Here is a 12,191-nt window from a genome sequence, read left to right as displayed (position 1 = left end):
AATATATAAGTGTATATTTTCTTCAGATGTAACATAGATTTAATGAGTTAATATTAAATTAAACTCATTTGATTTACGGTTGAAATTAGAATTGAATAATCCCTAAAACTTTAGAAATTACATAACTTTTACGAAGTATTTATTCAATGAAATTGAAAGTATGAATCAATACTTCGTTGTTGATTTGTAATGATGTCCACGGTGATTCTTGAACTGGCGAAGCTTGTGATATTATAGATGGTGTTGGTACTAACGGTACTGGTGATGTTGACGATACTGTTGATGTTGTTGGTAAAATGAATCTAGCTTGTAAATTGTGCACCATTCCGGTTAGGGTTTCTACTCTACTGTCTCTGTTCACTCATCTGATTTGTAATCAGAATCAGAATAATCTCTAAGATTTTGGAGATTACATAATCGCCGCAAAATCTTTTTTCAATGAAGTTATAAATCAATACTTCATCGTTTATTGTTGTTGGTATTCCTTAGTATCTACAAGGCATATGTCGTCGATGTTCGTGGGACAGTTTATGATGTCGAAGCATGGAATGTGGATGTTGTTGATGGTAGTAATGGTTCTGTTGACATTGATGATGGTGGTACTGTTGATGCCGGTGTTGCTACTGGTGCTTGTAACCTTTGCACCATATTCTCCAAAGCCACAACTCGAGTGCGAAGCTCTTTGGTTTCTTCTACTATACCGGGATGATTGGCGGTTCGGACGAGTGGATGAATAAGATCTAGAATCTGGGATAGTATATAATCATGACGGAATACTCTGGAAATGAGAGAGAAAATGGTGTTTCGAACAGGTTCGCCGGTAAGTGCTTCAGGTTCTTCGCCAAGAGGGCAATGTGGTGGATGGAAAGAATCGCCTTCTTCTTGTCTCCAATGATTAAGGAGGCTACGAACCCATCCCTAATTCATCCAGAATAGATGATGGCTAATTAGTTGGTCCATTCCGGTCATACTTCTTTCGGAGCTTGAGTGAAACTCCATATCGGAATTCGAGGGACTTGAACTAGTGGAGAGTTTCATTTCGTACGATTAAATAAAAGATTTTTCGATATGAAATGATTCCTGGCTATCGGATGGTATTCTACTTACATGGAATATCTATATATATAGAATAAAAGATTTCGTAGATTACGGAGGAATTTACGAAATATGTCAGGCAAAGTTTACAGTAACAGATAGGCTAAGATATGAATTAGTAGATACGCTAAGATATGAATTTTGTCTATACACTATTCATGCAATCAATGCAGTAAGATGTGTCTAGACTTAAATATGATAAGCAGGTAATTTCTGATAAGAAATGATAAGAAAAACTTTTGACATGCAGACACGGTCGAAGTCCAGACTTATTAATGCATCATAACAACTACCAGTTAGACACACTAATGCAAGATCTGGTTCGCTAAGACTACCGCTCTGATACCACATGTAAAGACCCGTCCTAATCTATAAGAACGGATACAATAACATATGATTACATTGCGAGGTATTTGACCTCTATATGATACATTTTACAAACGTTGCATTCGTTTTAAAAGACAAACTTTCGTTACATCGAAAGTTGACAGGCATGCATACCATTTCATAATATCCAACTATAAATGATCTAATCTGTCAATTACTTAATCATAATCTTTACTGAACTCAACGACTTGAATGCAACGTCTTTTGAAATATGCCATGAATGACTCCAAGTAATATCTTTAAATGGAGCAAATGCACAGCGGAAGATTTCTTTCAATCCTGAGAATAAACATGCTTTAAAGTGTCAACCAAAAGGTTGGTGAGTTCATTAGTTTATCATAATCGATCATTTCCATAATTTTAATAGACCACAAGATTTTCATATTTATAAACAGAACCTATCGTCTGCATAAAGATAAAATCATTCATATGAACTGAAAACCTGGTAACCGACATTAACTTTAATGCATAGAATATCACCAAACAGAACCTCTCGTCTGTATAATAAAAACCTCGAAGTACTAAAGCCATCCATAACCTGAATGGGGGTTGTTAGGCCCAATAGATCTATCTTTAGGATTCGCGTCAATTAGGAACAGAACCTCTCGTCTGCCTAATTCTTAGGTTACCAAGCTAAAAGGGAGATATTCGATTTCAATAATCTAACCATACAATGTAGTTTCGATTACTTGTGTCTATTTCGTAAAACATTTATAAAGCAGCGCATGTATTCTCAGTCCCAAAAATATATATAAAAAGGGAGTAATGAAACTCACTTATTGTATTTCGTAGTAATTAAGCATATGATTGCATTGAACAAATGCAAGGTTGGCCTAGGATTCACGAACCTATATCAATTTGTATATCTATTAAAACATATAATGGAGATCATATAATTTCATTATATATATATATATATATATATATATATATATATATATATATATATATATATATATATATATATATATATATATATATATATATATATATATTGTTTATTTACTTGTAGTTATATAGAATTTATACCAAATTCCATTTAAAGCATATACTTATATTATATTTTAACTTATATGTTTTATATATATATATTTATTTTGTATATATATTTATAATTATTAGTATCCATACATTTAGTTATATTATATATATATATATATATATATATATATATATATATATATATATATATATATATATATATATATATATATATATATATATATATATATATATATATATGATTAGTATTATATTTAAAAATCATTAGTTTGTTATATGTAAGTATTTAAAAAAAATATTAATGTAGTTGATATATATATAGTTATATGAAATATTAATATAATTATAATATATATAATAAGTATAATTTTATGTATAAAATATTTATGTGTTAAAATTATAGTTTTGATAATAATAATTTACTAATAATAATAATAATAGATTTTTTTAATATTGGTATTACTAATAATAAAAATGATAATGATAATTTTAATAATAATGATAGTAGTATTATTAATAAGGTTAATAATAATAACTTAATACTAATATATATAAAACTTATATTAATTATAATACTGTAAACTACTTTAATGATAATAATAAAATTCATGATAATAATAATTAACATAACAATAACAATAATAATAATAATAAAAAAATAATCATAATTATACTAATCATAATAATTATAATACTTGTAATAATAACAATAATTAATAATAATAATAATAATAATAATAATAATAATAATAATAATAATAATAATAATAATAATAATAATAATAATAATAATAATAATAATAATAAAAAGAAAACTACCTTAGAAAAGGGCTTCTAAAAAAAATTGTGCCTCACACGAGGCTCGAACCCTCGACCTCTCGAAAACCCGAACACAGTCCAAACCATTCCTCTGCCTATTCATTTCTGATTTAAACCCAACTAAACTAAATATAACTCGTCTGTCTATTACCTTCTTCTTCTCAATTTCGAATTACCAGGGATCCAACAAAATCAAGACCGAGAGTAAAATGATTTTGAATTAAGACGTGTAATTTGAAATAGAAACAATCAGTAATCGCTGTTTTTGATTAACAGACAACAAAGAAAAATTAACGAAATAAACAGATGCGAAGAACACGACTATGAACTCAAACGTCCAATTCAAATTTTTGAACATTTCAGATTAAAATTACAAAACGAAATAAGTTTTAAATCATTCCTAGAAACTTTATGAATCATCAATTGCACTTGAAACATCAAAATGATTTCGAATTTGATGAAGAATGATCTGTTGACTTTTTATTTTCAAAACTTTGACTCAAAAATTTAACATCAATTAAAGAAATTAAGGATTGAAAACTTACAGATAGTACAAGTATATGATTCCTAAAATATCTGTATTTTTGAATTTTGATAATTGATTCGGTATTGGGATATCGATTTCAACCTGACTCGAACAGAGGTTATAAGCCGTGTTCTAAATTTCCTGATAAAATTAACATTTAGAAATGTTTAAAAGTTATGGTAATCGATAATGATAATGGGTAGTTGATTGAATTCCTAAACAGCATGAGATGATTTCTTGTTTAATATAGAAAAAGGCTCGACACTAGTTCACGAGCAAAATAGAAAGACTGTATAATAATAATAATATCTGATATCTGATTGTGATATGTATGTAAATACGCATATATATCTGTATTTATATCTTATACCTAATATAAGAAATTATTAAATATCTTAATAATAATAATAATACTTGTTAATATTAATTATAATAACTATCATATTATCATAACAATATTAAGGATAATAATAATTTTTTTAAGTATAATGTTAATATAAATATTATTAATAATATTAATAATAATAAGTTGTATTAATATAAAAATAACGATATTTATAATAATTTTTAATAATTTTAGTAATGGTGGTAATACTAATAGTGTAATTAATAATATTAGTAATCATCTTATTGATAATAATAATTTTTAATAATAATAATTTTTAATAATAATAATATTAATAATAATAATAATAATAATAATTAATGATAATAATTATTGATTATATTGTTAATAATAATATTAATAATAATTATAACAATATTAAAAATAATACTTATAACATTAATATAACATCTTAATATTAACATACTAATATTATACATAGACTGAAATATTCTAATTTCTTCATATAATATTTATAAATTGTATGTATATATATACATGTATATCTATAATATACCTATAATAATTATGTATAGAAATTATGTAAGTATATTATGTAGTAAATTACAATTATATATTGTATATTTATAAGTATTCGTTTTTTTATCTTCGGTTAATATCAATGAATCTGACAATTGAGCGTTACCATCGTTTAATAACTAATTTGAAATCATATATATTTTCAGTATTCATAAACATGTTTTTAAATATACGTTGTGAGTTATTTATATATTTAATTCTAATAATTAATATCCTATTTTATATATTCAAATTATGTTATTTAAACAAAACTTTTTTTTTTTAATAATCAAATTCTATTGAATCGAAAAGCGTTTTCGCACATTTGAAAAAAAAAAAGATCAATCGAATATTATGAAATTCAATTCTCCACTATCTTTTGTCTAACTTTCGTTAATTGACACATTTGTTTTTACTTGTAAATCACTTTACCATTTATTCCGAATACCGTTAAAAAGGAATAATTTCTCAAATCAACGTTGTAACGACCCGGATTTTTCCGATCATTTTATACTTATGAGATTAATATTTACATAAAATAAACCTTACCAACATGATAAGCAATCCAAACTGTTGAGACTTATGTTTTTGAAAAGAGTTTCACAAAACGTTTGACCGTCCAATTTGACCGATGATATCACGAACTATATAACACACGATAATTATACGATTATGTATATGTACATATCTATACATATTTAACATGATTTAAGGATGGTTTAACATTTCATTGTGAACTAACAACAATGAGTTATAAGTTTACTTTGATAACACAAACTTAAGTTTTCAAAACGATAACTATATGTAACGTTCTTTGACATATATACTTACAATCTATAATGTGTTGGTGATCTATGTCACCAATATTATTTAAGTGTAATGGGATTAATTTGTAACCAAAATAATCTTGATAAATATCGAACAAGTTTGGGGAAGTGTGGAGTGCACACTTGTTTGAACTTATCTTGATTATGACGGGGGTTCGGGGGCAGCGCCCCCGATAAGCGGGGTCCAAGGAGTGGCAACCCCTGGTGGAAAAATTTTTTTGGGCTAACATTGCTTTATTAAAAATGTCTTAAAATTTTATTTTGGCCCGGTTTGACCCAAAAATAAAAGCCCAGTTTTTGAGCCTCTTTTACAGTTATAAACCAGTCCATATTTGAATTCTTGTTCCGATTCCTCAAAATTTCTACAAGTATATCTAGGGTATATGTAACCGTATCATACCCAGCTTCTATACATATTTACTATTGGTATATACCAACAATAAACTTCAATGATCAGCCACTAGACATGATGTTACATGTGGGAACCAGCCATTTAACCTCATGTGTGACTTTTGTGCAAGAAAACAAACTAAATCTCCTATATATCCATCCCATAATCATGCTATTTTGCACACACACACATACAATTTCATTTCCAATTTTCTTTCAAGTTAATTCACTCCCTAATCTCTCTTCATTTACCTACTCAAGAACGTATCAATATAGTCATCCGATTTCAAGGAGATTACTTCCAATCTTTCAATCCCACTCCACCACTCTTTTGATTCCAAGATTTTTCTTACCTTTTCCAGTAGCTTTGTCCAAGTAACTTGAGGTAGTAACCTTATTCATAACCTTATTCGATTCATATTTATATAGCTATCTTATTTTGTGTTGTAAAATTTTAACAACAAGAACATAATTTGAGTGATTTCAAACTTGTTCGCAAACTAAATAGATCCTTCTAATTTGATTTTTAAAAACACTTCAAGACCTGTAATATATTATATTATGACAAAATCGGATTAATCATATCTTGGCTAATTAACATAATATTTAATATTTATTTACTTATGATTTGATTTTATATATTTCAGGACCACCCGTAAACAACACGAGAAGATTAATCATAAGACCTCATGATTGTACGCAACACGTCATTTGACAACACGGTACTTTATATACGCAACACGTCACTTGACAACATGGTACCATGGGTCGAGATTAATTCTGATCAATACGAATACGATGGGGTCTTTATTTATTTTATTTAAGCAACTAATTGTGGACCACTAACATCGGACTGCTAACTACGGACTAAGAAAATAATAAAAGTATTAAAAGTATATATATATATATATATATATATATATATATATATATATATATATATATATATATATGTAACGATTACTTGAAAAGAAAATATGTTGATATATTATATATATGGTTAGGTTTGTGATATCAATCGGAGACCAAGTCGTGTTTATTACCTTCAAGGCAAAAGTGAGTATATAGTCCCACTTTTAAACTCTAAATAGTTCGGGATGAGAATACATGCATTTTATGATTTACGTTATGGACACAAGTGATTAAAAATATATATTCTACGTTGAGTTGTACCACTGGCATACTTCCCTGTAGCTTGGTAACTATTATTTACATGAGGTATTGTAAACGCGAATCCTGTTGATAGATCTATCGGGCCTGACAACCCCAACCGGACTGGACGACCAGTATTCAACGGTTGCACAGTACTTCGTTTCGGTGACTACACTTGGTACGGTGTAGTAAGATTTCATAATAAAGGGAATATGCGACGTTGATTAAATGTTAAGTATGGTTATCAAGTGCTCAACAACTTAAAATATTTTTATTAAAACGTTTATATATGAAATCTTGTGGTCTATATTTATAACGCTGCCGGCATTAAACCTATATCTCACCAGCTTTACGTTGACGTTTTAAGCATGTTTATTCTCAGGTGATAACTAAAAGCTTCCGCTGCAACATGTTGAATTTAAGCAAGATCTTGAGTATGCATATTTGTGTCAAAAATAAAACTGCATATCGGAGGATTTGTAATGTAAAATATGTTGGAGGTCGTATTGTTATTATCACATGTAAAGTTTGTAAGTCTAAGATTATCGCTAAACGATAATCATTATTAAGTTGTTTAAACCTTGATTTGTAATAAAAGCTATGGTTTGTATTGTAAAAACGAATGCAGTTTTTGAAGAATGTCGCATATAGAGGTCAATACCTCGCGATGAAATCATATGTTATTGTATTCGTCCTTATGGTTAAGGTCGGGTTATGACAAACGTGGACCACACAACAGAGATCCATAACAATATCACAATATATCTGATACTTAAATCATTTGATTTTATCTTTTAATTCCATCGATGAACATATAGAAACAAATAAATTCATGTAAAGTATTATACATTGAATACATTGTTAATATTTTCGAGTTATAATATATATATATACCTATATATATATATACACACACATATATAATCATATTCATTTATATAATGATTCGTGAATCGTCGGAATTTGGTCGAGGTTAAATGAATGTATGAACATTGTTTAAAATTCTTGAGATTCAACTTAACAAACTTTGCTTATCGTGTCGGAAACATATAAAGATTAAAGTTTAAATTTGGTCGGAAATTTCCGGGTTGTCACAGCATTAACATCTTTAGGAACAACATCACCACGAAACATCAAACAACACGCCATATATTTTCCATGTCTCAGGTCACATTTAGCCATCATACTTGCAGGCTCAAACACCGAATTCATGATTTCGGGTACAGAAAGCTGCTCGTGGTACGCTTTTTCAACTGAGATAACATGTGCATATAAAAAAAGCATGAAATGGATACGAGGGCATGGTACCAACATGGTTGGTTTGGAACTCTGTAACATCAACATTGATGGCTCCATCGAAACGGAGTGAAGTGGTCAAAGATGATATGACTTGAGATATCAAACGGTTTAAGTTGGTGTATGTTGGTCTTTCAATGTCTAATGATCTCCTGCAGATATCATAAAAAAGATTATACATCCAAGGTAATTCTTTTAAATCTTGAATCCACAATATTTTCCAATGATAATCCCAACCATTTTTAACTACAATATCAATCATATGAATATTTCTCAGCTATCATTGAATGTCTTTATACTAATCCATTAAAGTGGAAAACGTTTTTTGCAGGTTAAATTTCTATTAAGCTTCTCAGCTATATTGAATGGATAGTATTATTTTGATGGATCAATTTTATAGAACATGTAATGATGTATAAATGTTGATATGCTTGTGAGTTCTTGCAGTAGCATTACAGTATCTGATGTAGACTATATGAAAAGTTTTGTACAGTACATGATTCTTGTGTGAGTATTCTATAACTTTATTACAATGCATATACAAAAAATATAGTTCAATTTGGGCAGGAAAGTAAGTGAAACCTGTTTATAATTTTTCATACATCAGAATCTGAGTTTGCATGTTTACAAGATATTGTCGAAGTTTTGTTTGTACTTTAATCGGTTTTCGGTTTATTAATGTCTACAGGTTTGTACTTTCAGGATGTATATATAGTAAAAGAAAATGAAACTGTGATTTTGGCTGAAGAATTTTTTGATAGGCCTGGTTAGTTCAATCTTTATGCTCTTTATACCTTACTTAATGTGTTCAATATTTATAGTATTTTACTTTTTGATACTACCAAGCTCATAGTCCATTTTAACCCGTTTGTATTATTTCTGGAAAGAAGAAGCTTTCAACATGTTTAGAATTTCATTTTAGAGTTATGAAGTGTTTTTGGGTCACTCGGGTACATTGGATAAGAATTTGGTTCGTTAACTAAATTTGGTGTCATTTTGGGTTAAAGTTTTAAAATGACTCTTGAGCCTACTTTGCGGGTCGGTAAGTCGAGGATGGTTAAGTTCTAATGAAACATAATAAATGGAATACAAAGTATTCCCGAGAAGGTTTAAAATGGTATATGATATGTTTAGGTTTGTCGAGTTCAAGTATGTTTTAAACGTGTATCAAAATGTAAGGATGAAGCTGTTGATGGGCTACTGTTGTGCAGCAATAGAAATAGCAAATTATAAATTTTTGTAACATTCAAACTCAAAGATCAATTATAAATTTTCTTCTTTTAACGATGAAATATTCAAGCAGAAATCGTTACAGAAGATGAAATTGATCCCAAAAATCAAATACATGGAATTTTACGATGAACTCTTTGGAAGGTTCAAACGAAATAGGTCATCAGAGTTGAATCAGGTATAAGATTTTCATCTTTTAAATTTTTGTAACTTGAATATTTTCATCTTCATAATCGGCGATCTTTGTTCTAGAGTTTCATTAGGTAATATTACTTCATCATATTATATCTTTGTAATGGGCGGTTCCAATCGATATGTTATTCTGCAGTTATCATCATGGTTTTTTTGCTAAACTTTCGACCATAAACAGCTTATTAATAGTTTTACTTATAAATGTCTAAAATTCGTTTACCAACTTTCGAAATCATTTGTGGGATTCTGAATGAATTTTGAGAGTGAAAGTACAGGTATTGAATCTTCATGGATTTAAGTGGGACTATCAAGAATTTTTATGTATTAACATCCAAGTCTATATTATTTGTTTATGGGTTGATTCAATCCCAATAGATTTTGATGTAAAACTGATATGAGTCGTTTTCCAACATGGCCATGTGTGCAAATTTGGATAATACATATTTATCTTTGTGATGGCCTGGGATCGAAATTAGAGGACTTTGAGTTTTATTACATTTCTGTAGTGTTCTTTCATTTATTCATCTTAATCCTGACTTTGACATATGTATTCAACAATAACATTGACTTGGGCATTGATAATGTTTATTTTGTTATTTTGTAATTTTATAACCACAATTCTCCATTGTGGTTGTGACTTAAGACTTCCTTCCGGTGTTTAGCTATGTAGTATTGTTTTAAAATGTTACTTAGGCAAACTTGTGCGATTTTTGTCAAATGGGTTTCCAAAATTTTGTGTAAAAATATAGTTTGTTGTACATTCGATGCAGCTAGGAAACATTTTCTTGTGCTGGTTTGGGTAAACACCGCTGCTTTTAACTGGAGGTATAAACAAAATAATTGTATCATACTGGTTTGGGTCATTACTGCTGCTATATGCCCAATTGTAAGTTGCCAATAAGTTGCAAAGTTTTACATGATTCTTGTGGCTTTATATTGCTTAATGATGGTTGTTTATATGGTTTTTGAAATCATCATTGGGCAGAATATTATGGTTTTTGTAAGCAGGAGGTACACTTTAATCCAAGTTGATGGAGTTCAGTGTCATTCATCTTTGGTCAAATTTGTGACATAATTGACCTTTGAAAGTCAGTGTCAAAAGTTGTAATGGCTGGTGTATTGGAATGACTTTGAACTACATCAGATAGTTGTCATGAAGTGATATTAAGAATCATTAGTTTTTATTTGCATACTTAAAGTTTGTGTGTTGAAAAATATGTTTTCTTCATATGAATAAAACATTCAAAGGTCAAACTTTAGAGATCATAGTTCGATATTAGATAACTTTTTTATTATCAGATACATATGTCATACTGTGCTAGAAAGTTTGACCTTCATTTTGTTCAAAGTTGGATAACATTGATTGTGTAGATATTTTGATAGAGGTCAATTTTATGGACAATAAGAGAAATGATCAAGAAGCATTGGCAACACCTATCGGTTCGGCAAGTGATCTTGATGAGGTATGTATTCCAACTTCCCATATTGTAGAAGTATTGTTATATTTCTTAGTAATTCTGGCGTGTGCTTTTAATATAGCTTGTGCAAATGGAAGCAATAACTAACACGTAACACGTACTGTGATTTTAAATATCAATTGCATTTTTGTATTGTTTCGAATGCAGACACCAGACCTTTGCTTTTCTTTAGTGCCGATACCGTTCCTATAAGAGCACTTAAGTGGGCTCCAGTCGCCAGGTCAGTGATCTTAGGTGTTATTCAAAATCTTAACCTTTTCCATTGATATACAGATCCTTTTATCAAGGTTATCTGTGGAATAACTTAGAAGATTGTGGTCAACGAAGGAAAAAAATAGATTAAAGTCATCTAAAATGTTTGATACAAACTTCAAGAACCATCGGAATTTTTTTTGTCTTTTATCTTTTTATTATTCCTATAGGTGGTAATATGGGCGGGTTAACCGATGGGATGTTGAACAAAGCATACATTATGCTTTTATTCGTGTATTTTGAAGAGTGACCAAAATTTTTTTGTATTCACTTTCATATTCAATAATACGTCATATTACAAGCTGAAACCATGTATGCCATTTTAGATTTATTGTAAATTTGTAATTATATAAGATACAAGCGTTTAAAATTCATCGTTTACTTTACAACAAATCATGTTTACATCAATTGGTAACTTTATATTGTGTAATCAATCTATCTATGAACTAGAATTTATCAAAGTTTTATTAATGTGTGTTGTTTACAAAAATATATTTTACTAATTCAACAACAAACGTACTTTTGACACTTTTCATATAATATCGTTATTTCATATATAAGCTTAAAAACCAAAAATATTTACGGATTAGTCCCCGTGCAACGCACGGGCTCATAAATCTAGTGTAATATATATATATATA

The 12,191-nt window shown here is 28.9% G+C and overlaps 1 pseudogene; it reads right to left on the bottom strand.

The window, feature by feature from the left end:
* The window catches only part of LOC139877849 (tubulin alpha-1 chain-like), a 49,280-nt pseudogene extending 40,894 nt beyond the window's left edge, over positions 1-8,386 (bottom strand).
* Between the last annotated feature and the right edge of the window lie 3,805 nt (positions 8,387-12,191).

Source organism: Rutidosis leptorrhynchoides, chromosome 11 (genome assembly GCF_046630445.1).
Source record: "Rutidosis leptorrhynchoides isolate AG116_Rl617_1_P2 chromosome 11, CSIRO_AGI_Rlap_v1, whole genome shotgun sequence".
NCBI classification, from domain to species: Eukaryota; Viridiplantae; Streptophyta; class Magnoliopsida; order Asterales; family Asteraceae; genus Rutidosis; species Rutidosis leptorrhynchoides.
The sequence above is the reverse complement of the archived record's forward strand: the minus strand, read 5'-3'. Positions and strand labels throughout refer to the sequence as shown.